The following is a 24,100-nucleotide window of genomic DNA, read 5'->3' as shown; positions in this document are numbered from 1 at the left end:
GCAGCTGCCTTCAGTCCAGGGCAATTTCTGAAACTGGGAGCCTTCAGCAGCCAACCTTCCTAGTAACTGGGGGACTGAGGATCTTGGTCCGGAAGGGGATCTGGATACCACATCATTTACTACATTTGTAGCCAAGAGAGCATCCTCCTCTGCAACGGCCTTGCTTGTGTCTGATGACCCAGACCATCACCGTGCAGAGTGGAGCCCAGAAAGTTGTCATTTTTGTCTAAGTCCCTTAAGGATTTTAGAGTAACTGACCAGAGAGCAAGACAAAGTAGTCTTAATCCCAAGAAGATTAGGAGCAGAAGAGCCAGGGAGAGTAGGCCGTGGCGAGGGCAGTAGTGGTGTTTAACAAAGAAGGCTAAACTCTGGCGTCCAAGTAACAAACAACTGTGGCTGTCCAGACCCAGAACAAAAGTATGGCATACACCAGTCCTTGCTGTAATGCTAGGCTTTAACATTGTCAAATGTTAAACAATTTTGTGATATTTGGATTCCCCCCATGTCTCTCTCGCTCTCTTTCAAGCCCTTGAAAGTCCTCAAACCAGTCCAGTGTGTCATCTGTAGATTATAACCTCAGAATCTCACAATCTCAGTATGTAGTCTGTAGATTATAACCTTCAGAATTACCAAGGATATTTCAGTACAAAAAACAGGGGTAAAAGGAAAAAAAGAAAAGAGAAATAAAAGTCCAAGGTTCCATTCTAGATCCACTGGAATAGAATCTAGGGGTGGAACTCATGAACTGACATTTTCAACACATTTTCCCCAGATGATTTTGATACATGCTATAGTTTGAGAACCTTCACGCTAAACTCTTAGGCCTTTCGTGGTGACCAATTCTATTGAGATTTTTTCAGATTATCCAGAAGTCATGGGAACCATGAGACAGCAGAGGAGCACCGGAGCCTTAGTCCCAGCAGGCTTGGTATAGTGAGAGTCATTCCTTGTTTTTCATTTAAATTCTTGATGTGGCCAACAGACAGCACAGCCCAAATTCCTTTGCTGGCTTCTGACCAAGATTGCAAGAGGGAGAGAGGTGTCCCTGGCTTGGCCTTATACTATCTTAGATAGCAGAGGGAGAGATGCCAAATTTTTTGAATAGTTGCAGATGGGGGACGGGCATCAGTGAACTTAGAGGAATCAGTAAACTTTCTAGGAGAATAAAGAAGGTTCAGGAAATCTTATGCCAGAGGAAGCTTTGAGGTGCTGTCTTAAAACTTTAATAACTGTCTAATAGGATCAGAGATAACTTACAGGAGAATGTTAAACATTCATAAATGTGGGATAGTATATTATCTGATTCACTGACCTTGGCAATGATTTTTTCTTCGAAGGGAAAAGCACTTTTAAGCTTACCAGTTTTTACTCCTGAAACACCAAATTGCTGTGGTTCCTCCACATCCCATGCTTCGTGCCTTCGCTGAAGTTGTCTGTGCCTGGGTCCTTTCCCCTTCTCCCTACCAAGCTAACTCTTTTTAAACATTTTAGGGTAAGCTCAGACCACCTTCCCTCCCCTTTGGCCAGACTGACTTCTCAAAGTATTCCCATAGATCCCTCTATTATGGCATTTATTATCATTATTCTCTCTAACAGCCTATAAGAGCAAGAACAGTCTTTTTCATTTTCGTGTACGAGAGACCTAGCCTCATCAAAAATGAGGGAAAAAAATAACGGTTCTGGTGAGCATATCTATTCAACAACTATTTATTGAGGCTTTTCTTTTCTTTTTTTTTTTTTGAGACGGAGTCTGGCTCTGTCGCCCAGGCTGGAGTGCAGTGGCCGGATCTCAGCTCACTGCAAGCTCCGCCTTATTGAGGCTTTTCTATATGCCAGGTGCTCTGGGGTACATGGTGCAGATACAACAGGTACAGCTCCTGGCCCCATGAAGCTTATGGGCAAGCAGAGAAGATAAGTAACAACTGAATATGTTATCAAACAACTAGCAATAAAATATGGTGAGTACCAGAAAAAGAGAAGTGAAATTATAGAGCTGGAAACCCAGCCTAGTCTAAGGTCAGAGGAAGTGTTTCATTTTCCTGAAATATAATTTATATCAAAATAGAAGTTACGGGGTTGTCTTTGGTTACAAGAGACTACTTTTTAACAGAGGAAGATCTTTTGGTTGAGCTAGTTCAAAATTGAACAAGTGTGTGTGTGTGTGTGTGTGTGTCCAGTATGTGAAAAAAGAGCGTACGAGAAAACAACACTTTCATTTAATGAGGTAAAATAGGGAACAAGGAACAGAGAGGGAAGTTTCTGTGTGTCTCATTCAATGCACCATTGCTAGAAGGTACTTTGTTAATATTTTAATATGTAATATACAGTGGAAGAAAATAAATGTAAAGCTCTGAAAATCATGAACTTACATCACAGCCTTTTAAAAATTACTCTCAAGGATCTGATTACTACGGCCTAGGAGCGTGCTTGACAGGTTTGCTTTTGGGTCTTGTTGGAGACCGTGGGTGAAGTGCATTGCCCCAGAAGTCCATATCCACTGAGGTTTCTTATCTTTCCAGGTCACTTTTGAAGCCCTGGGTGAAGAGGCCACAACCCCAGTGTTCCAATTTTCAGCCTCCACCCAGCTTGGTGGCTCATGCTGGTCCTTTTTCTCCTTTTCTGGCCTGTTCTTGTTTTTTTAAAAAAATTATGATTTTTGAGAGACAGAGTCTTGCTCTGTCTCCCAGGCTGGAATGTAATGGCACGATCTCTGCTCACTGTAACCTCCGCCTCCCGGGTTCAAGTGATTCTCCTGCCTCAGTTTCCCAAGTAGCTAGGACTACAGGTGTGCACCACCACACCCAGCTAATTTTTGTATTTTTTTAGTAGAGATGGGGTTTCACTATATTTGGCCAGGCTGGTCTCAAACTCCTGACGTCAGGTGAACCGCCTGCCTCAGCCTCCCAAAGTGCTGGGATTACAGGAGTGAGCCACTGTGCCTGGCCTTTTTAAAAATTATTTTTGTACCTGCTTATTTCTTCCCATAAATTGTAAGCTTAGGGTAAGGATTGAGACTTCCTGATTTTTAACTTTTGAACCTTTGCAGCTCTTCTGCTGCAATTTATTTACATTTATTATATTAAATAGATAAAGGACCTTAAGTTTAATATATAAGTTAGCAGGCAAATCTTAGGTTGAAAAAGTAACCAGATTGGTTCTCTAGTGAGAACCTATTTCTTGTTTAACCTGACATCACAAAGCAAATAGGCCAAGTGCTAACATATGCATATTTAACCTGTGAACCTCTACGTTAAGTACTAAGAATACCAACCATTGGCTGATTGCAGGGAGGGAGGAATTAATTCACCATAAAGCAGCACTTCTAGATGTAGGTGGAGTTATGTAATGCTCCGCTGTGTCCCATTTAAGTGGATAAACATATACATACCATTCAGCATCTTGACCACACTGACACCAAAAAAAAAAAAAAAAAAAAAAAAAGGAACTAAAAATTATAGTGCTAGTGAAAATTTAACTCAGGCTTGTAGTGTGACTTCACGTGAATGGATGTGTGAGGTCCTGTGATGACCATTTGCCATGTATTTTCATATCTTTCCTCACCTCCTTTGGCATATTCCTTGGTTTATCTCAAGTATAACTTGATTCATGTTCTCATTTTTTGTCTTGCTTTTACCATAAATATTATATGAAGGAGCATATGAATGGTAAGGAAATAATTCTAGACATTTGTTCTTGTACTTTTTATTTTGTATAGGTTGAACTTGGTTCATTGCTGAAGTGTAGGTAGTGATTTTAACCACTGTGAATCCAGTTGAATACTTTATTAACTGCAAATGAGCTCCATTTTTATATTTTCATTAAGAATTTGAATTTTTAAATAAGAAGCGATGATGGTAAAATGGAGTACTTTCTCTTTTTGGAAGTAAACTCGTTAGAGGATGAAACATATTCCTTAAGGAATCAAAGTTATAATAGTGTCACTTCATCTGAAAAGATTAACAGTTAGTGGAGGAAAATCCTGTTTAGTCAGCATATTTTTGGTATTGTTTAATTGGAAAATTTATTTTTTTTTTCCTTTGAGACAAAGTCTCACTCTGTTGCCCAGGCTGGAGTGCAGTGACATGATCTCAGCTCACTGCAACCCCTACCTCCTGGGTGCAAGCAATTCTCGTGCCTCAGCCTCCCTAGTAGCTGGGATTACAGGCGCCTGCCACCATGCCCAGCTAATTTTTGTATTTTTAGTAGAGACGAGGTTCTACCATGTTGGTCAGGCTGGTTTCAAACTCCTGACCTCAGGTGATCCACCCACCTCAGCCTCCCAAAGTGCTGGGATTACAGGCATGAGCCACCGCGCCCGGTGGCTTAAGAAAATTTCTGAAGTTATTAACTGCCTTTTGCTGCAACTTCAAGTGCTATGGATAGTTTGCCTTTCTGCTGACATCTAGATACCTGCACCCACCACTGTTAACAGCAGCATAAACACAATAAATATTTTTATTAATAGGATGTTTTCTCTCTGAAATTCCTATTATTTGAAATTTGAATGTAAAGGACTGGACCTCTAAGCTCCTTATCTTTACTCTTATTTTTTCACCTCTTTTTTCTTTCTTTCGCCTTTATAGAAAAGGATCTTCTGCCTGTAAGATATAGGTCAGGGTGCTGGAAAGTAGGTGAAGGAGGAGGGTTTGAAGATTCAACATTCCATGTAAAAATATTCACTGAATCCTCCTCTTTTCAGTTGGGTACCTCTACCGCAGTCTAGATTCTCTTTTACCCTGTTCAGAGTCTAATCTGTCATCTGTCTGTTCTTCTACCCAGGTGGAACAGAGGATGGAGGGCACTCCCACTTCTTTAAAAAGCTTCTATCCAAACCCAACTTGTTATTACCCCACCATCACACCCTTTTCCATAGGTACTCGGACTTTTATTATGAGTTCTGAGTCTTTAGGAGTTTATTTGATGGTGTAACTTTAGTTGCTTCTTGTACTTCTCCATTGTTCACTGAGGATTTAACTTTCTTAAATCGGCTAGACCAACTTTCGTTTTTCTGTTTGCTTCATAATTTCCAAAATTGTGTTGCTGCTTTCTTCTCTCTTGTTTATCCTAGTTGGCTTATGCCTTTAGAAAGTTTCTTTAGTGGGGTTTTGGAAGGGAGCAAAAGTAATGTTCAATTTGCTGTTTTATCCAGAATATAGAAGGCATCTTCAAAAATGCAAATATGTTTTCTTGATGGAGGAGTATATTAAGCTATTAGCACTTACAAGCAGATATATTCATCAGAACAGTTGTTTACTGCCTTAAAACGTAGAGGATGGATTATGGGCATGGGATGTTCTGATGGACAAATTTGAATTTGGATAGGGGATGGGAAAGGTTGAGGGACATCTCTGGTTGGAGAACATCTCCAGAAGGAAGGCAGGATAAGGTGGCATGCCATGGTGGAGTTTCTGTAGGCCAAGACAGGTTAAGAGCAGTAAGTAAAAAATTACTTGACTATTACTTATACATTTTCTGGTTGATATTCATAGAAAGTGTGTATGTTTGCCAACATGAGTGACAACATAAGTATTATCTAAGAAAATACCTGCATTTGTTGAGAACTCATTCACCATGTGTAAATACTTTTTGAGGTTCATTGTCTTATTCTAGTTTGCTCAGTGCTAGGAGTCCCATGCAGGCTTATTCGATTCTGCATCCTTATTTAACCACTAAGCTATTCTTTGTGTCATAGTTGATACCAGTGATTGAAGTTAATAAATTCGTTGTAAATACATATAAAACTTTGGTTTCAACTGTGTCTATATTTAAAACGTCTCATCAGTCTTTCAAATTTATAACATTTTAATTTATTTCTTTAAAAATGCTTTATGGGCTAGGCATCATGGTTTATGCCTGTAATTCCAGCACTTTGGGAGGCCAAGGCAGGAGGATTGCTTGAGCCCATGAGTTTGAGACTATCTTAGGCAACATAGTGTGACCACATCTCTACAAAAATTTTAAAACTTAGCCCATGGTGAGACCGCATCTCTGCAAAATATTTTATTTACAAAATATTTTTTTAATTTTTGTTTTTTGAGATGGAGTCTTACTCTGTCATCCAGGCTGCAGTACAGTGGCGCAATCTTGGCTCACTTGAACCTCTGCTTCCTGTGTTCAGGCGATTCTCCCTGCCTCTGCCTCCCGAGTAGCTGAGATTACAGGCACTTGCCACCATGCCTGGCTAATTTTTGTATTTTTTTTTTTAGTAGGGACGGGGTTTCTCCATGTTGGCCGGGCTGCTCTTGAACTACTGACCTCAGGTGATCCACCCTCCTTGGCCTCCCAAAGTGCTGGTATTACAGGCATGAGCCACTGCGCCTGGCCGCAAAATTTAAAAATTAGCTGGGTGTGGTGGCGCATGGCTTGTAGTCCCAGTACTCAGGAGACTGAGGTGGGAGGATTGTTTGAGCCCAGCGGGTGGAGGCTGCAGTAAGCTATGATTGTGCCACTGCACTCAAGCCTGGGTAACAGAGCAAGACCTTTTCTCTCTCTCTCTCTCTCATAAAAAGGTTTGTTTGTTTTTTTTTTTTTTTTTTTCTTATCTAGAAAATATATTTTAAAAGTACTGGGACCACCTATCTTTTGTTCACCAAGCTAACCTCATCATATCATGCCTGGCACATAAATACTCAATAAATACTTGTTGAATAAATTCATGAAAGTCCCTGTCAGAGTAGCCTATGCAGACATGTGTCCTGAAAGATGTGGATAAGAATATCAATCACATAGTCTACTTTATGAATATTCCTTAAAAGCTCATTAAAAGGCTTCCCAACTTGGTTTATAAAAATAAAATAAAGCTAATGGATGCCATTGTTTCTATGCTGTTGTGTATATTTTAGCTAATAGAATTGAGGTATTTTAATATTATGTTAAAATCAAATGATAAAGAATACTCAACAGTAAGTAAAAGTGAAAGTTACGGTATTTAAAGTTGTGCGCATTTCATGGTTTCTGGGAATTATTCTGCACGGGTACTGATAGTCTGTTCATGAGAGAACGAATTATATTACTCTTTATGGAATTTTCTGCACTTTTGGATGTATAGAAAGATAACTACTGATTCCCGTGATAAACATTACCAGTATCACTGCAAACATGCAACATCCCTTTTATCCAAATTAGAAGCTCACATATAAGGGAAAATTAAAATTCTGTTAGTACTAAAAGATGTTTAATATTTTTTCAATACCTATAGATGTTGAGTCTATATAACTTTATTTTATTTTATTTTTTATTTTTTGAGACAGCGTTTTGCTCTTATTGCCTAGGCTGGAGTGCAGTGGCACAATCTCGGCTCACTATAACCTCAGCCTCATGGGTACAAGTGATTCTCCCGCCTCAGCATCCCAAGTAGCTGGGATTACAGGTACATGCCACTATGCCCGGCTAATTTTTTTTATTTTTGGTAGAGACGAGGTTTCACCATGTTGGCCAGGCTGGTCTCGAACTGCTGACCTCAGGTGATCTGCCTGCCTTGGCCTCCCAAAGTGCTGCGATTACAGGTGTGAGCCACTGTGCCCAGCACAGTTGCCACATGGAACAGTTTTCATTTGGGGTAAATGTATAAGAAATGTGATCGACTGCTTTTTAGTTGGTTTTGTTTTGCAAGGGGGTATTGGTTATTTGTCTTCTTTGACAGGTACAATGCAATATATTCACTTTGAAGAAAAATTTTCTTTACAATAAGTGAGTTTGTTTTCTTAGCCCCTTTTATATAATGAGTACAAAGCACCTAACTTCTGTCTTCCTGAAGTTTAGGCTGAATAGAGCATTAATATGCTGTCACTTGAGTTATAGGAGTAATATAAAAACTAATAATAGGATCATTCTTTGGTTTTATAGAACCATTTTAGATCATATGATCTGCACATGCTTCCAAAGGAGTAGTACTTATCGTATCTTCAATAAGCTAACTGATAAATTAACTGATTATGGATGGCAGTAGTTCAAAGTAATAATTCCTAAGACTGTGTTTGCAAAATACTTTAAAGTTTAAGAAGTGCGTTTAGGTACATAACTTACGTTACTTAACAACCAAAAGGTAACCCTTGTGAGGTAAGTAGAGTTCTTACCATTTTACAGATGAGGAAACTGACAGAGATGTTAAATGTCTTGCTCAACTTTATGCAGCTAGAGATGGAAATGGGAATAAGCCCTCGCTTACCAGACCAAGTACTCTTTCTCTTACATGGCATTTGCTTTTCAGATGATATTAGCAGCAGTAGGAGTATCTACCCTTTGCTTCTTTTTTGGAAATAGTACTTTTAAGGCTTCTATCTGTTAGATAAAGAAAAGATCTTTTCACTACTTGAATCTAACTAAAAAACTAAACACAACCTACCAACACTAACAGTGAAACATTAATTGGTGGTGGGGGTGAGGGGAATACAGCTTACCTTTATGAGACACTTATGAGGAAGAGATGTTCAATGTATATGTAACGCATTAAAATTGTTAACTTGTTTCCAAAAGAAAACCTAGCCACTAATTTTATAAACATTAAGTCTTAAAGAATATCAGTCCTCAGACTGGCTTAGACACTTCAAGATTCTTTCACAATGTGTGGAATTGGGGTAAACATCTTGAGATTCTTAAACATGAAAGCACACGTGAAGATTTTCTTGTATTCTAAAATTTCCTTTTCCAAGTTTCCCTCAGTCTTCCTTTCTTTCTCTTTTCTTTTCTTCTTTTTTCTTTTTTTTTTTTTCTTTCTTTCTTTCTTTCTTTCTTTTTTTTTTTTTTGAGGTGGTCTTACTCTGTTGCCCAGGCTGGATGGAGTACAGTGGTGTGATCTTGGTTCACTGCAACCTCGGCCCCCCAGGTTCAAGTGATTCTTCTGCCACAGCCTCCCAAGTAGCTGGGATTACAGGCATGTGCCACCATGCCCAGCTAATTTTTGTAGAGACGGGGTTTCACCATGTTGGCCAGGCTGGTCTCCAACTCCTGACCTCAAGTGATCCACCTGTCTTGGCCTCCCAAAGTGCTGGGATTACAGCCATGAGCCACCATGTGTGGAACCCCCATCTCCCTTCCCACTTCCCTTCCTTTCCCTTGCCCCTTCCCTTCCCTTCCCTTCCTTTCTTTCCTTCCTTTCTTTCCTCTCTGTCTACCTCTCTCTTTCTTTCTTTTTACCTGACTTTACCTGCACAAAACTTTTGTTGATGGAAAGTACGGTGTGACTTGCCCTGTGGCCCTGCACCTCTGAGGGATGCCCCTGGGAAGAAGAAATCCTAGAGAGTTCCTGTGATTTTCCAGGCAAACAAACTAAATTTCACAGTAGCAGGATTGGTTCTTCTGAACACTGTCTCTTAAGTGTTCACAACCTTCTGGTATTGAAAAGAATCTGGAAGAATATGTATTATATTTTATCATTGGTTATTTTATAGAGTTATATATAGTTGTATTAGATGATGGAAAATTTTTACTTTTCATGTTTAACAATTCTGTCTTATTTGATTTATTATTACAGGTTGAGTATCTCTTATCTGAAATGCTTGGGACTAGAAGTATTTTGGATTTCAAATTTTTTTGGATTTTGGAATATTTGCATATACATCATGAGGTATCTTAGGAATAAGACCCAAATCTAAACATGAAATTTATGTTTCATCATTGAGAACACTTGGACACAGGGTGGGGAACATCACACACCAGGGCCTGTCATGGAGTGGGGGGAGCAGGGAGGGATAGCATTAGGAGATATACCTAATGTAAATGACAAGTTAATGGGTACAGCACACCAACATGGCACGTGTATACATATGTAACAAACCTACATGTTGTACACATGTACTTACAGTAATATACAGTATAGAACTTACAGTATAATAAAAAAAAGAAACGTATGTTTCATATACACCTATCCACACAGCCTGAAGATAACTGCATACAATGTTTTTAATAATTTTGTGCATGACACAAAGTTTATGTACATTGAACCATCAGAAAACAAAGGTGACTATGTCAGGCACCCACATGGACCATCTGTGCTTGCTTGGTATCACTATCATTCCTGACTCTGAGTTTACATGCTACTGATAAGCAATCATTTCTCTCTCTTATTTTCATTTCTTTTTTATTGTCTTTTTTTGAGATAAAAGCTTGCTCTGTTGCTCAGGTTAGAGTGCAGTGGCATGATCACAGCTCACTGAAGCCTCAACCTCCTGGGCTCTGGTGATCCTCCCATCTCAGCCTCCCAAGGAGCTGAGAATACAGGTGTACACCACTGGTCTCAGCTAATTATTGTATTTTGTTGTAAGGGTGGGGTTTCACCATGTTGTCCATGGCTGATCTTGAACTCCTTGACTCAAATAGCCTGCCCACCTCAGCCTCCCAAAGTGTTAGGATTACAGGTGTGAACCACCACGCCTGACTACAGTCGCTTTCTTAGACTTATTCACACATAAGTACTTAATGGTAAAAAAAAAAAAAAAAAAACATACCATTAATACAGTGAAAAAAATAATGTGTTCAGGGTAACTAAGCCCAGTAGCATCACCAAATACCTGCATCCACGTTAACAGCAACAACAATGGCAGGCTTTCAGTCTCCATGTGCAATTATGTATTTTGATTAAAAAGTTATTGTACACTGTATTTTTTTTAGGTGAGAAGAAACATCAGTAATAGTTGAGGGACCAGAGAGTGGGTCCTCTGAGGATGAGGAGGCATCCTGCTGGATGGCCTTTTAAAATGTTTCCTCCAGGGTCATTTGCCTCATTAACATTGGTTTTTGTCTTGGAAGTCTCTTTGACTTTATAAACTGACATCATTTCTTGTTCTGTTATACATGCACGCTGCTCTAGTCCTTCAATAAGCTCTTCACATATCCACTATGTCATCTATAGGCATTTTTTCTGCAGTATTAATGGTATCTTCCTTGTCAGTATTATCACAGTCATTTTCATTGAGAACCATTTCAGCTATTTCATCATCAGTCAATAAATGAAGAACTGTAGCCTCCTTGTTGATGTTAAAAAAACTTCATTGATATCTTCTTCCAGCTTACTGCTTGACTCTGAAGGTATATTTTTTGCATATGTAAGGAGGTCATACATCATTTTTTCTCTCATCTGATATACGGAATTCCTTCAAAGTCACCACCTTATTCATCATCATCACTGAACATAGTCACACGCTGGAGCTTGTGCCAGGTATGCACAACTGTGTCTTTAGTCACGTGTTCTAAACATTGGCAACAGCATATATGGCATCCTCTCATGCTAAAATCCTTTTGAAAATCTTCTACACTCATGCCTCTGTTCACTGCTGCTAGCATGCTGTTCAAGAAAGCATTATTTACTCCTCATTGATCTAAGGATGCCTTGTCACATGGATGAAGTAGAGAAGTCACGTTTTAGGAAAAGTAATGGCATAAACATTATTTTTGATGAGAATTTCCACTGGAGGATGAGCAGGACAGATGTGAAGGAATAACAAATTCTTGCAGTTGTCATCCAGTCTAACTTCCCTGCAATGAACACAAGCTCCTGGTACCGAGTGCTTATGAAACTAATCATAAAAGATACCCCTGGTGATCCAAGCCTTTTTATTAGCATAATAATGGGTTGGTAAGAAATTCATTCCTTGGAAACAGCGAAGACACAAGCTTTTGCCTATCAGCCAGATTACACTATGCATGCCTGCTGCATTAGTACATCCCAGCACAGTTGTTCTGTCCTTGGAATCCTTAATTCCTGTAGGGGCTGTCTCATCAGCTCTAGTCAGTGTCTTTCCGGGGCAATAACACCAAAACGGTGAGGTTTTATCAGCATTGTAAACTTGTTCAGCGTCAAATTTTCATCAGCAATGACCTTGGCAAACTCATTAATGAATTTCTCTGCTGCTTTGTGATCAGCAGATGCTTCATCACCACACGTCTTTGAAAATTTGATGCTGTGTCTTTTCTTAAATTTCTGCAACCAGCCTTTTGATTATTTACAGTTTCTTTCAATTTTCAGTTCGCTGTGATAGATCTTGCATGTTTATGATCAGTATACCATTAAGTGGCATGTGTTCACTGTGAGGCTGATGGATCCACCCTTTCAATACATGATCAAGATCTTCATTTCTAGCTTTATACAGTGTTTTCCTCCCTCCCCCTCTCTCTCTCTCTTCCTTTTTTCTCTCTCTTTTCTTTCCTCTCCTTTCCTTCCTTCCTTCCTTCCTTCCTTCCTTCCTTCCTTCCTTCCTTCCTTCCTTCCTTCCTTCCTTCCTTCCTTCCTTCCTTCCTTCCTTCCAATGAGGTCTTGCTCTGTCACCCAGACTGGAGTGCAGTGGCACAATCATAGCTCACGGCAGCCTCAAACTCCTGGCCTCAAGTGATACTCCCACCTCATCCTTCTGAGTAGCTAGGACTGCAGGCACACACCACCACACCTAGCTTTTTTTTGTTTTTCGTAGAGCCATAGTCTCACTATGTTGCTAGTATTGAACTCCTGGGCTCAAGTGATCCTCCTGCCTTGGCCTCCCAACACGCTGAGATTACAGGTGCGAGTCATCATGCATGGAGTATTTACTATTTTTTAACATTAACTTTTGTTCATCATTTTCAGCATGGAACTTCAACAATTTATCTTTTTGTTTCTTCAGGTCATATAAGGTGGTCATTCCGACACCATATTTTTCTGTCTGGTTTCTCCAATAGCTTGACTTTCTTTGCTACAGATAAATATAAATGCTTCCCCTTTTTCTTATCACTGTTACTCATAGAAGTATCCACAGGCCTTTTTGACATTTTCAAAAATGTCAGAGCAGAGTATAAGCAAAGAGTCATATTGATTAACACATGAAGTTCTTGGTGCCATGTGGGGGCATGGTGGAGAATCTGCTGTTGGTGCATCCAGCCTACTGTACATGTGCCATTTTATTGCCCTTTGTGTGTGTGTGCACTTGTGAAGGGGTATCTGGGTATGTGCAGAAAAGATATACTGCAGCTGAAGGGGGATAGGAGGGTCTTTTTTCCCTTGGGAACACTGAGTAAACTGTGTGTTATGTACTTACTTGTGTTTTGACTGCGACTTGTCACATGAGGTCAAGTGTGGAATAGTCCCCTTGTGGCCAATGCTCAAAAAGTTTTAGATTTTGGAGCATTTCAGATTTCAGATTTTCAGATTAGGAATGCTCAATCTGTATTATTGTTATTATTATATTTTACAAAGAGCATGGGTTGCTTTCATAATCAGAAAGAGATATTTTGCAATATAATAGTTGGAAGAAAGGTATTTCAAACCTCAAATCATTGAGTAATGCACAGGTATTAGTGTTCACTTATGATCATAGATGAGACAGAAAATAAACTGTTAGTAGTGTAATTAACAAATGCATCATTCACACAAATAGTTACTGACTCTACATTAGTTATTTGAGGGAATTTAAATCACAGGAATACATGACCATAGATAACATATACAGAGTGCTCACTCTCTGCCAAGTGCTAGTCTAAGAGCTTTACATGGCTTACCTCATTTAACCCCCTCTACTATCCTATGAGGTAATTATTTATACATGGGGAAGACCAGGTATAGAGAAGATGGCCTACAACAATACAGAACATAGCAGAGGCTTGAAAAGCACTCATCAGTTAAGAATTGCACTCATCTGTTGAGAATTGCCCTAACTGCTGGGAACCCTGAAACCAGTGAAGAAACCCAGGCAAGAAGACCAGGTAGTGTCAGAGGTGAGATGTGGATATGTCTCCACATAATTCAGGAGACACACTTGCCCCTCTCCTGTACATCCCTGAGTAGATGTGGCGTTCTAAGCTGATCCTACAGCTTTGAAAAGAAGTATCCTGATAGCCATTAACATTTTGAAGGGGGTTAGTAAGGCCATAATAAACTTCTGAAATTCCTTAGAAACCTAGTTCACATCCCACTAATTTTTGCTGTTTTTGGCATGGCAGCAGGAAACATCTCTGGTCCAGTCTTTGATGGTGAAGAAAACTTTGAGATGTGGCAGTGGAGTTGTGTTGTTTGGGAAGTTGCACTGTGCCTACATACTGTTTATTTTGGTGAGCTGAATGAGACTTGTGATATACTTCAAACTATCCACTTCCATTTAAAAAATGGCTGTTCAGGTTCTCAAAACCTCTTATTAGACTGAAACTCAGCCAAGGTTAAAACTGCCAAGTATCTCTGTACTTTCCTGACCCCGCTGGTCAAGGACTCCTATTTAGCACACTGTATTATCGAACAGCTTTTGCAGAGTCTTTGTGTGGAAGCTGTGTGTGTGTGTGTGAGATAATCTTTTTTTTTAGCATATTTTTTTTCTCCTCACCATGATTATGACCACAGTCTTCAAAACACAAACAAACAAAAAAGAAGCGCTGTCTTCAGACATGTTAAGAAACATGTGCTTTTAAAAAATGTGTATGCTTTACATTAACTTTTGCATACAATATGAGTAGAATATCACAAAGGTCTACTGAATTAAAATCAAGATATTAATATATACCTTAAGTCACAATTATTGGATAGGTGACATACTTCATAAGGACAACTATTTGGTTCATGTTGCTTATGTTTGTGTTTTAAAATCATAGCAATAAACTTTTGTTTTAAATGCATGACAATTTACTTTCCAGAAATTATAATTTATCCATGATTCACAACAGCCTCCAAGTCTTCTTTAAAGAAGAATACACCTTAAGGAGCATAGAGAAACGCAAGGAGAGGTGTATCAGGTAGTTTTGTCAGTGTAACAAGCCACCCCCAAATAACAATTTTCTGTTTCTCACAGATGCAAGGATTAAATGAGATAATCCATGTAAACCTTCCACAACAGTCTCTGGCAGATAGTAAGCACTAGTGCTTCTTCCACGGATCTCCCCGGGACTCAGTCATGCACCTGTAGAGGTGGGTTAGCTGGGGGCTGGCCTAGCTCTCTGTGCAGTCTTCATCCTCCAGGAGGCTAACCTGAGCTTTCTCACATAATGGTTTCGGTGTGCCCAGGGTGGATAAGCCCCAAGGTACTAGTGCTATTGAAGCCTCTGCTTGCTCCATGTTTCCTCCCATCCTCTTGGTCAAAGCAAATCTCATGGCCAAGGGTAGAGAAACTGATTCAAAGGGCAGAGAGACTGACACCACTTCTTGATGGGAGGTGCTGCTAAGAATTTGTTGCCATTTGTTGTAATCAAGTATAGTCTGTCGCTGACAAAAATTATTCAGATTTCTCTTGCAAGAAAAATATTCTCACTCCCATCCCAGGATTCCCCGAAGTCTCATCAGATTATAGTATTAGCCTCAAAGTCTAGAGACTCATGCCTGATCTGCATGAGATCTAGATACAGTTCAGACGTCTCAGAGATAGCTCTTCTTTGCTGATCCTCTTGATCCCAAGACAATGAACAGGCTGTCTTTCCCATACACATTCAACATATAATGATGAGATAGGAAAAGGATAACAAAAGTAGACACCCCATTAAAAAACAAAAAAAAAGCCATTAACAGGATTCATATGACAATCACTGGTCCATAGCAATTCTGTCCAAGCACATGTTACCAGGTGCCCCTGCTCCTGAACTAGGCCATGTTCCTTGATTAGGACCCAGCTCTGCTTTTCAGAAGTGGTTTCCTGGTTTATAGTCCTCCACTGCTCTTGGCTCTACCCTCTGAAACTCTTCTTTTCCCACAACAAATGGCTTATTTTTGTTCCTAAATAGCTTTGTTGGCCTAGATCCTGATCATAAAAAGTTGGGGACCCAGAGGCGTCTTTTCCTTTGAAAAGTCTTTGTATTTTTAGGCCAAGGTTGTGTGTGTGCTTGTTAGTAAAATTCTCTTAAAAACTTTATGGATTTCCAAATAATCTAATTAGGCTCTATGCCCCTAAAACCTACGTTCATAATTGTTTTCATGTTAGACCTCTGTCTACTTCAGGCTGAGGATCAGATTGTTTGAGACAACACACTTAGAGTCTTAGAGCTCACTTTGTCTAGCTGAGAAGGTCTTCGAGCCACCTTATTCAATTTTACCAAGGTCTTTAAGGCCATTTCTTACTTAGAATTGTTTCTTCCAGTTGAAGAAACTGGAGAGATAAAAAGGTTTTATTTTCCTATCATGTGATAGGAAAATAGAGAGAAACCAGAAAGGTTTTCTCTGAATAATGCTTGCAAACTAGATGATTCAATTTTTAGTTTGTCTCTATCTTGCAGAACTTCTGTGTAGTTATAGACACACTCAAACACTTTCAATTGTCTGGAGATCTTTGCAGCGAGATGCAAAATTCATACCGACATTTTCAGCCTTTGGAGCTGCCATAGGCAACAGTGTTGTCAAGTGTTTGGCTGCCTGTGATACGGCTTGCCTTTTCCCCTGACTGCTCTCGCAGTTTCCTCACCACTGCCACCCTCCTCTGACAGTCTGCATGCCGTCTTTCCAGTTTTCCTTAACAGTTACATCACTGCTTTTTGCCTGCTATCTGGTGCCAAAGCCAAGGAGGAATGTTTTAGGTTTCTGTTCTGGCAGCATGCCACTTCGAGGTACCAATTTTTCTGTCATTTAGCTTATGCTGCATAAGAAACTGCTACCCATTTTGGTGGTTTCAAACACAACGATTTATTATTTCTCACTTTCCTGTTGATTGGCTGAACAGTCTTCTGTTGGGCTCTCCTCGGCTTCTTCATTTTCAGTCTTTTGGTGAGTTAGCTGGTGGCTGTGCTCTGCTCAGCTGGGCATCATCTTCCTGCAGGCTATCCCAGGCTTCGTCATATAGTGGAATTAAGGTACCCAATAGCAAGCCTTTTTGCACAAGTGCTTTTCAAACCTCTGCTTGCATCATATTTGCTAATATCTCAATACTCAAAGCAAATCTCAGTCTTATAGCCACCCTCAAACTCAAGGAGTTGAGAAATAGTCTGTACCTCTTGATCAGAGAAGCTGCAAAGATTGTGTAATAAGAATATTTTTATTTTTATTTTATTTTTATTTTGAGACAGGGTCATGCTGTCATCCAGGCTGGATTGCAGTGGTGTGATCTCAGCTCATTGCAACCTCTGTGTCCCAGGTTCAAGTGATCTTCCAGCCTTAGCCTCCTGAGTAGCTGGGACTGCAGGTGTGCACCACCACACCCAGCTAATTTTTGTGTTTTTGTAGAGCTGGATTTTGCCCTGTTACCCAGGCTGGTCTTGAACCCCTGAGCGCAAGCGATCCACACACCTTGGCCTCCCAAGCTAGGATTACAGGTATGAGCCCCTGTGCCTGGCCAGAAAATTTTTTTTTGCAACCTTTCACAAAGAGTATGTACAAATTCAAGGGGAAAGAATGGGGCCACCTAGGAGGTTAGATCAAGAATGTGGAATGAGAACAGATGCTCACCACATCATGGAAATAATCTTGGTTGATGTTTTCATGGTTCAGATACTATCTGGTACTACAATACTAAAATTAGGCCAGGCACAGTGGCACACATCTGTAATTACAGCACTTTGGGAGGTTGAGGCGGAGGGGGATCACTTGCGCTCAGGAGTTGGAGACCAGCCTGGGCAACAGACAAAACCCCATCTCTACAAAAAATATATAAATTAGCCCTTAGTCCCAGCTACTCGGATTTGCAGTTTCCGAGTGGATCACTTGAAGCCAAGAGTTTGAGGCCAACCTGGCCAATGTAATGAAACCCTGTCTCTACTAACAATGCCAAACATTAGCTGAGCATGGTGACATACACCTATAGTTTCAGCTACTCAGGAGGCTTAGCCATTGCTAAACATAGGAGGCAGAGGCTGCAGTGAGCCATGATTGTGCCACTGTACTCCAGCCTGGACAACAGAGTGAGACCCTGTGTCAAACAATAATAATAATGATAATACAGTAAAATTAGTAGTTATCATTTGTTGAAGTCTCAATATGTGCTACTCTCATGAAAATGCTTTATACATGTTAGAATTGTATTGCTATAAATGGAAATGGCAATTACATAAGAGTTTTTTCCACTTTGCTAATAACATTTTTTTTTCCTCTGCCTCAGCCTCCTGAGTAGTTGGGACTACAGGCATATGCCACCACACCCAGCTAATTTTTATATTTTTAGTAGAGATGGGGTTTCACCATTTGGCCAGGCTGATCTTGAACTCCTGAACTTAGATGATCCACTCACTTCGGCCTCCCAAAGGGCTGGGATTACAGGCATGAGCCACCGCATCCGGCCTTAATAACACTCTTTTAATCATTATTTGTGTGTTAATATAACGAGCCTCTCTTTCCTCATCTTTATAGTGAAGGCACTGTGCAAGTTCATCATTAGTCTTTTTCTGCTCTCACCTCCTTTGATTTTACTTAACATGGTTGTTGGGTTGATTAAGGGAGGAACACAATAAGTAGCTGCTGACTGACCCGCCTGACTTCCACTCCCGTGGAGAAATAAGAAAGGAAAAGCAGGCAGAGGCCAGAGGGTCTCATTAGTGACGATAAAGACAAGGTTGGAAGATGTGGCTTCCATCTGGGGGACTGTGCTTTCTGATCTTGAAGCCAGCATTAGCTGGATTTACCCTCCCTGGCCGGAGCTGATTTCACCCACCCCACCCAAGGGTACTGCAGAGACAATACAGTTTCTCTGGTAAACCCACTTTCAGGAAAAAGAAAGAAGCAGCCAGGCTACTGCAGACAGGTTCTTCTTTTAGATTCACTAATTAGATAAGCAACTCCATGCCCCTTTGCAGGAGTAGGTGGAGAGGGATGCCAGAGAAGGGAAGAAACAGAGCAGAGAATATTGCTCCTTAACAACACTAGCGCCTCCCAACCTAGCACCTCTCCACGCTAGCACCTCCCACCCTAACTCCCCCAATAGCTTCAATGCAGGATTGAGTGGAAAGGGCATGAACTCAGGACCTGGACAGATGTGAGTTTAAATCCCAGCCTTCTCTCTTACTCACTGGGTGAACTTAACTTTTCTGAGACCCAGATAGTAGTAAATTGAAAATGATGTTACCCTCCTCCCAAAGTTATTGTGAGGATTGTGGTGGATTTTATATCAGTTCTCCAGCACAATGACTGGTTTGGGGTGCACACAGTCTGTCACTGAGATTCATTTTTCTTTCCTTGCTTTACGGAGCGTGCTGATTCTAGAGGGCTGCAGACCCACGCAGAAGCTTACTATTATTGAATGTTTGCTTCTCAAATTTCTTTGCTTGCCACAATCTGCAAAGGGAGTGAGACAACTGTCAGTGGTAAGTGGAGACAACTGAGGAAGGGTTTGTTATTTTAACTCCCAGGAAAGAGAAACATTTTAAATCAAATAAAACTGTATCACTACATGATTCAAAGATGTTAATAATGGCCATTTGAGTCATCAATAAATTGTGTCCAATACCCTCTTTTTTAAAAAAGCAAGGAAGTGTGTCCATACATTTTAGAAGAGGGTTTCCAACAAAGATAAGTAGATGCCTTTGACATTTGAAGGGAGAAACTTCAGTTACAGTAAAGGTTACTTACATGGAAAACCCTCATGAATTGATGATGTTGGATAACTCAGATATTTCTGTACCTTGTGTAAAAGATATCAGCCATATATAAGAATATTTTTTTCTGGAAGAATTTAACAGGAGTAACCAGGCAATGAGACTAGAATAAGTGGCTCAAAGGACACTGTTTACGAGAAAGGGGAATAGATAAAGGAATGCAAAAATTCTGTGAACTTTAACTGGTGTTATAAGTTGGAAAAGAAAAGTTCATTGATGATTCTGGAAACTCCATGGATGTCTCCCTTTAAAAGGTACTTCATGGAGTAGTTACAAAATATAAAGGAATTACTTAAAGGCATATACATTTTCCAGCTGGACTCAAAATCTATTCCCCATCATTTTTTAAACATAGATCGTCAGCGTATTTTCCAGGCAAAATTTTGCTTCACATTCTAGGGCCAAAGGGAAATCAGATGTAAGATTACAACAACTGTTTTGGTTTGTAAATACTAATAGAGATACAAGTGGAAAAACTTGCATAGATGACTTGAGCCTTGAGCCTTGACCCTTGAGTGCCCCTGTCTTTATCCCTTAGAAAGCTCATCTACTGGCTGGGCGCAGTGGCTCACACCTGTAATCCCTAGCACTTTGGGAGGCTGAGGCAGGCGGATCACAAGATCAGGAGTTTGAGAACAGCCTGGCCAATATAGTGAAACCCCAACTCTACTAAAAATATTTTAAAAATTAGCCGGGCATGGTGGCACACACCTCTAATCCCAACTACTGAGGAGGCTGCAGTGAGTCAAGATACATCGTTGCACTCCAGCCTGGGTGACAGAGGGAGACACTGTCTCGAAAGAAAGAAAGAAAGAAAGAAAGGAAGGAAAGGAGGGAGGGAGGGAGGGAGGAAGGAGGGGAGGGAGGAAGGGAAAGAAAGCTCATCCACTGTCCTTTCCTGTTGTGGCTTCTATGCACCCGACTGTAAACTTTGTGTCTCCAAGTATCTGTGCTCCGTTATTTCACAGCGTTAAAAATTTTATGGATTTTTGGAAAGTTGTGGTGACTTACTCCCTGTTTTTAGGGCTGTAACCACTGAAGTGTTGCAATGTTGGGGAAACTCTGATATGAAGAAACTTGTGTGGGAAAGAAAGTAGTGATTCTAATGGTGACAATATTTCCATGTGTTAATCCAGATCTAAGAATTAGATGCTAATAATTGTTCCTAATAGAAAAGCTCAATTAGGGAATACGTTTTCTATTAGACTAACAATTTTAAAAGAAACTTGTGGGGAGTTTAGGAAAAAGAAGCTAGTGTAGCTTTGTGGATTACAGATGGACCCTCAAGTCACACTTTTGGGATTTCTATCTCAACTCCATAACTGTGCGACTTTAGGCAAACTGCTTAAACTCATTAGGTCTCAAACCTGTAGACTAGGGATGATGATGATACCTCATAAGGGATAAATGAGTTAATACCTGCACATTGCTGGTACTGCATTTGGCATTTTACAAATACTTAATAAATGTTTACTGTAGAGCAGAATGTATGAAACCTACACAGGAGTGGCTGCTTTGATTTCCCATGCATTTCTACAGAAAGCATCTGAAAGCATATTGCTAAAAGTGAAATCCCAACTGCCCACTGGCTGTTTATCAACTGTGCATATCAAACTGCCTTTTTCTGTTCACACACTGGCAGAAAATTCTGATTGAGGAAACTGAAAAGTGAATTATGTCAGAGGGCATCGAATGAGTAGAGTGATGGAAAAGTAGAGACTGTCTCCTCCAGAAATGCTTTGAATAACTCCTACCTGCTTTCTGCTTTAGAGCAAAGACAAAGCAAGAGACATTTAAAAGTGATTTCTTCTAGCCTCAGACTTTTATCGTTATTAAACCATTTCAATTAATACTCTTCAACCTTTCAAATTTTGCTTTGAATGAGCCCTAAGACAATATTAAACGTGTTCTTGCCCAATGCACTTTAAGGTACAATACAAGGTTTTTTTGTTTTTTTTTTTTGTTTTTTTTTTTTTTTTTAATTAACTTTGGAGCAGCAAGAAAACTAGAATTATTCATTAGGAACTTTTTAGTTTTAACCTGTAATGTTTAGATATTCAAAGAATAGTGTTTCCCTCTGTATCAGTCTGTTTTCATGCTGCTGATTAAGACATACCCGAGACTGGGCAATTTACAAAAGAGAAAGGTTTAATGGACTTACAGTTCCACATGGCTGGGGAGACCTCACAATCATGGTGAGGCAATGGTGAGGCATGGTGAATGCAAGAAGAGCAAGTCACATCATATGTGGATGGTGGCAGACAGAGTGAAAAAGACACAAAAGCGGAATCCCCTAATAAAACCATCAGATCTCATGATACTTATTCACTACCACCAGAACAGTATGGGGGAAACCACCCCCATGATTCAATTATCTCCCACTGGGTCCCTCCCACAACAAGTGGGAATGGTGGGAATTATGGGAGTACAATTCAAGATGAGATTTGAGTGGGGACATAGAGTCAAACCATATCACCCTCTTAGATGTGTCATTTTAAATATCAAGAAACAGAGCACCAGTTTTACTCATTTGAGTGAAATTATTGTTTGTGAACCTGTTGGGGGAAGTCTGTTTGTTGTTCTTTAAGGGCTGTGTTACTATGGGGTATGCTAGATAGGAACTGCTAAATTACAATGACACTGTACCTGTAGAATTTCCAGGTGCCTCTGGTGGTGGGGATTTGTGGGCAGGAGAGACTGGATGAGGTGTTTGAGAAAGGTGTACACAGGGCAACCCCATGGGGCTGTGCAGGTTGTGATCTCACCATGGATGAGAGAGCCTGGCAATCCAACCATGCTCAGCTCACCAGGCCGTATGCCCTGGGGCAGGGATGCATCCACCCACAGAAAGGGGCCCTTTCCTAGTTTTCACAAAGATACTATATAAGCCCTACACAAAGCCTCATTAAGGCACCCTATAGACCAATAGTGGACCTTCTGATTTGTAATAGTCACTTTAATCATACTTTTACAATTGGTATAAAATTAGGACATATGAGATATGTCATAGAATCTGAAAATCAGAACTTGGGTACCGCGGGGAAGTCCTGTATGGAGTGTATATCTTGGGGACAGGATCTGTTTTGCTTCTGAAATAGCTGAATTCCATTTGCAGACTCTCTCTCTTTCTTTCTCTTTCTGTTTCTCTCTCTCTCTGTCTCTCTGTGTGTGTGTGTGTGTGAGTGTGTGCGTGTTTCTGTATCTATAAGCTGATCCCCATAATAAGCTTCACAAGGTTTGCTATGTGCCTTGAGCTGGTCTATATTGCGTATTCCCATATCTGAAAATTTCTCACTACTTGTAAAACCACTTTAACATCTTGCTGTGAAACGGGAAAAGGTTTGTTTCCTGGTTTTGGCAAAATTTGCTGAATGCATATGTTAGTCTTTTGGGACTGCCTAATAAAGCTTCTCCTTTATGATCGGAGAGATACTATATATTTCATTTATAAATGGTTCCCTTAGAGGCATGTTGGGAACAATGACTTTCACAGTTGTTCTTTGTAGCGTCCAGTGTCTTAGTTATTGATGTGTGATAATGGTGTGGCTGTGTCCCCACCAAATCTCAACTTGAATCGTATCTCTCAGAATTCCCATGTGTTGTGGGAGGGACCCAGGGAAAGGTAACTGAATCATGGGGGTTGGTCTTCCCTGTGCTATTCTCGTGATAGTGAATAAGTCATGAGATCTGATGGGTTTATCAGGGGTTTCTGCTTTTGCTCCTTCCTCATTTTCTCTTGCCACCACCATGTCAGAAGTGCCTTTCACCTCCCACCATGACTCTGGGGCCTCCCCAGCCATGTGGAGTTTAATAAGTCCAATTAAACCTCTTTTCTTCCCAGTCTTGGGTATGTCTTTATCAGCAGTGCGAAAACAGACTAATACAATGTGGTTGTCATCTCCACTCTTTGGTCTTCTGAGGTAGGCAGAAACCTGCTTTCTGAATTGTTCCTTCCTGATATGACCGAAAATTTTAAGATTCTATGTGCCAAATATAGTAGGCTCTTCAAAGCGGGATCTAGGTCTCAATGGCTAGAACATTTAACTAATAGAATATCACCATCCTTCCTTGTTCCCTGTGAATCCTATCAGAGAATTTATTCATGTACTTGAGGGTGCCTCATCATAGTAAGCTCAGTTTTCTATTTTATTCATACTCTCCTTTAGTCAATGCCTGCAACAATTATAATTTTCTATCATAAAATGAAGGGATCAGAATAAACTATTTCAAACCTTCTTGATTCATTTTCCTTTTGAGCTTCAGAGATTGCTTTTATGGGAGTGAGTTTTCAGCCGACTTTCTTATTTAGCCTCTATACCAGGGAGCCAGAAGGCAGTGCTTATGAAAGCTACCATCTTTCCAGTGGGGGAGAGAGGCCAGTAGCTGCCCCTTTTCCTTCCCTATCAGTTTTTTGCTCATCGAGACTGCCCCCAAGCTAGGAATTATTTAAGTTCTCCAGAATTGCATGATAATTATGAATAGAAAGCTGACATGGGTCAGGTGCAGTGGCTTATGCCTGTAATACCAGAACTTTGGGAGGCTGAGGCAGGTGGATCACCTGAGATCAAGAGTTTGAGACCAGCTTGGCCAGCATGGTGAAACCCCGTCTCTATTAAAAGTACAAAACTTAGCTGGGCATGGTAGTTCA

At 40.3% G+C, this 24,100-nt stretch overlaps 1 protein-coding gene across 5 annotated transcripts in view; it reads left to right on the top strand.

Annotated features, from left to right (window-relative positions):
- The window catches only part of STX11 (syntaxin 11), a 56,430-nt gene that overhangs the window by 17,153 nt on the left and 15,177 nt on the right, over window positions 1-24,100 (top strand). Inside the window, exon 1 of one of the 5 annotated variants that reach the window (XM_030928774.1) lies at window positions 11,132-11,155. The exons of 3 other annotated variants lie outside the window; for them this stretch is intronic. The gene's annotated coding sequence lies outside the window, so the exon portion shown is untranslated. Of the gene's footprint in view, window positions 1-11,131; window positions 11,156-14,835; window positions 14,858-24,100 lie in introns of those variants that run through there. One more of the 5 variants, XM_030928775.1, reaches the window with a different exon arrangement.

This window comes from Rhinopithecus roxellana, chromosome 4 (genome assembly GCF_007565055.1).
Source record: "Rhinopithecus roxellana isolate Shanxi Qingling chromosome 4, ASM756505v1, whole genome shotgun sequence".
NCBI lineage: Eukaryota > Metazoa > Chordata > Mammalia > Primates > Cercopithecidae > Rhinopithecus > Rhinopithecus roxellana.
The sequence above is the reverse complement of the archived record's forward strand: the minus strand, read 5'-3'. Positions and strand labels throughout refer to the sequence as shown.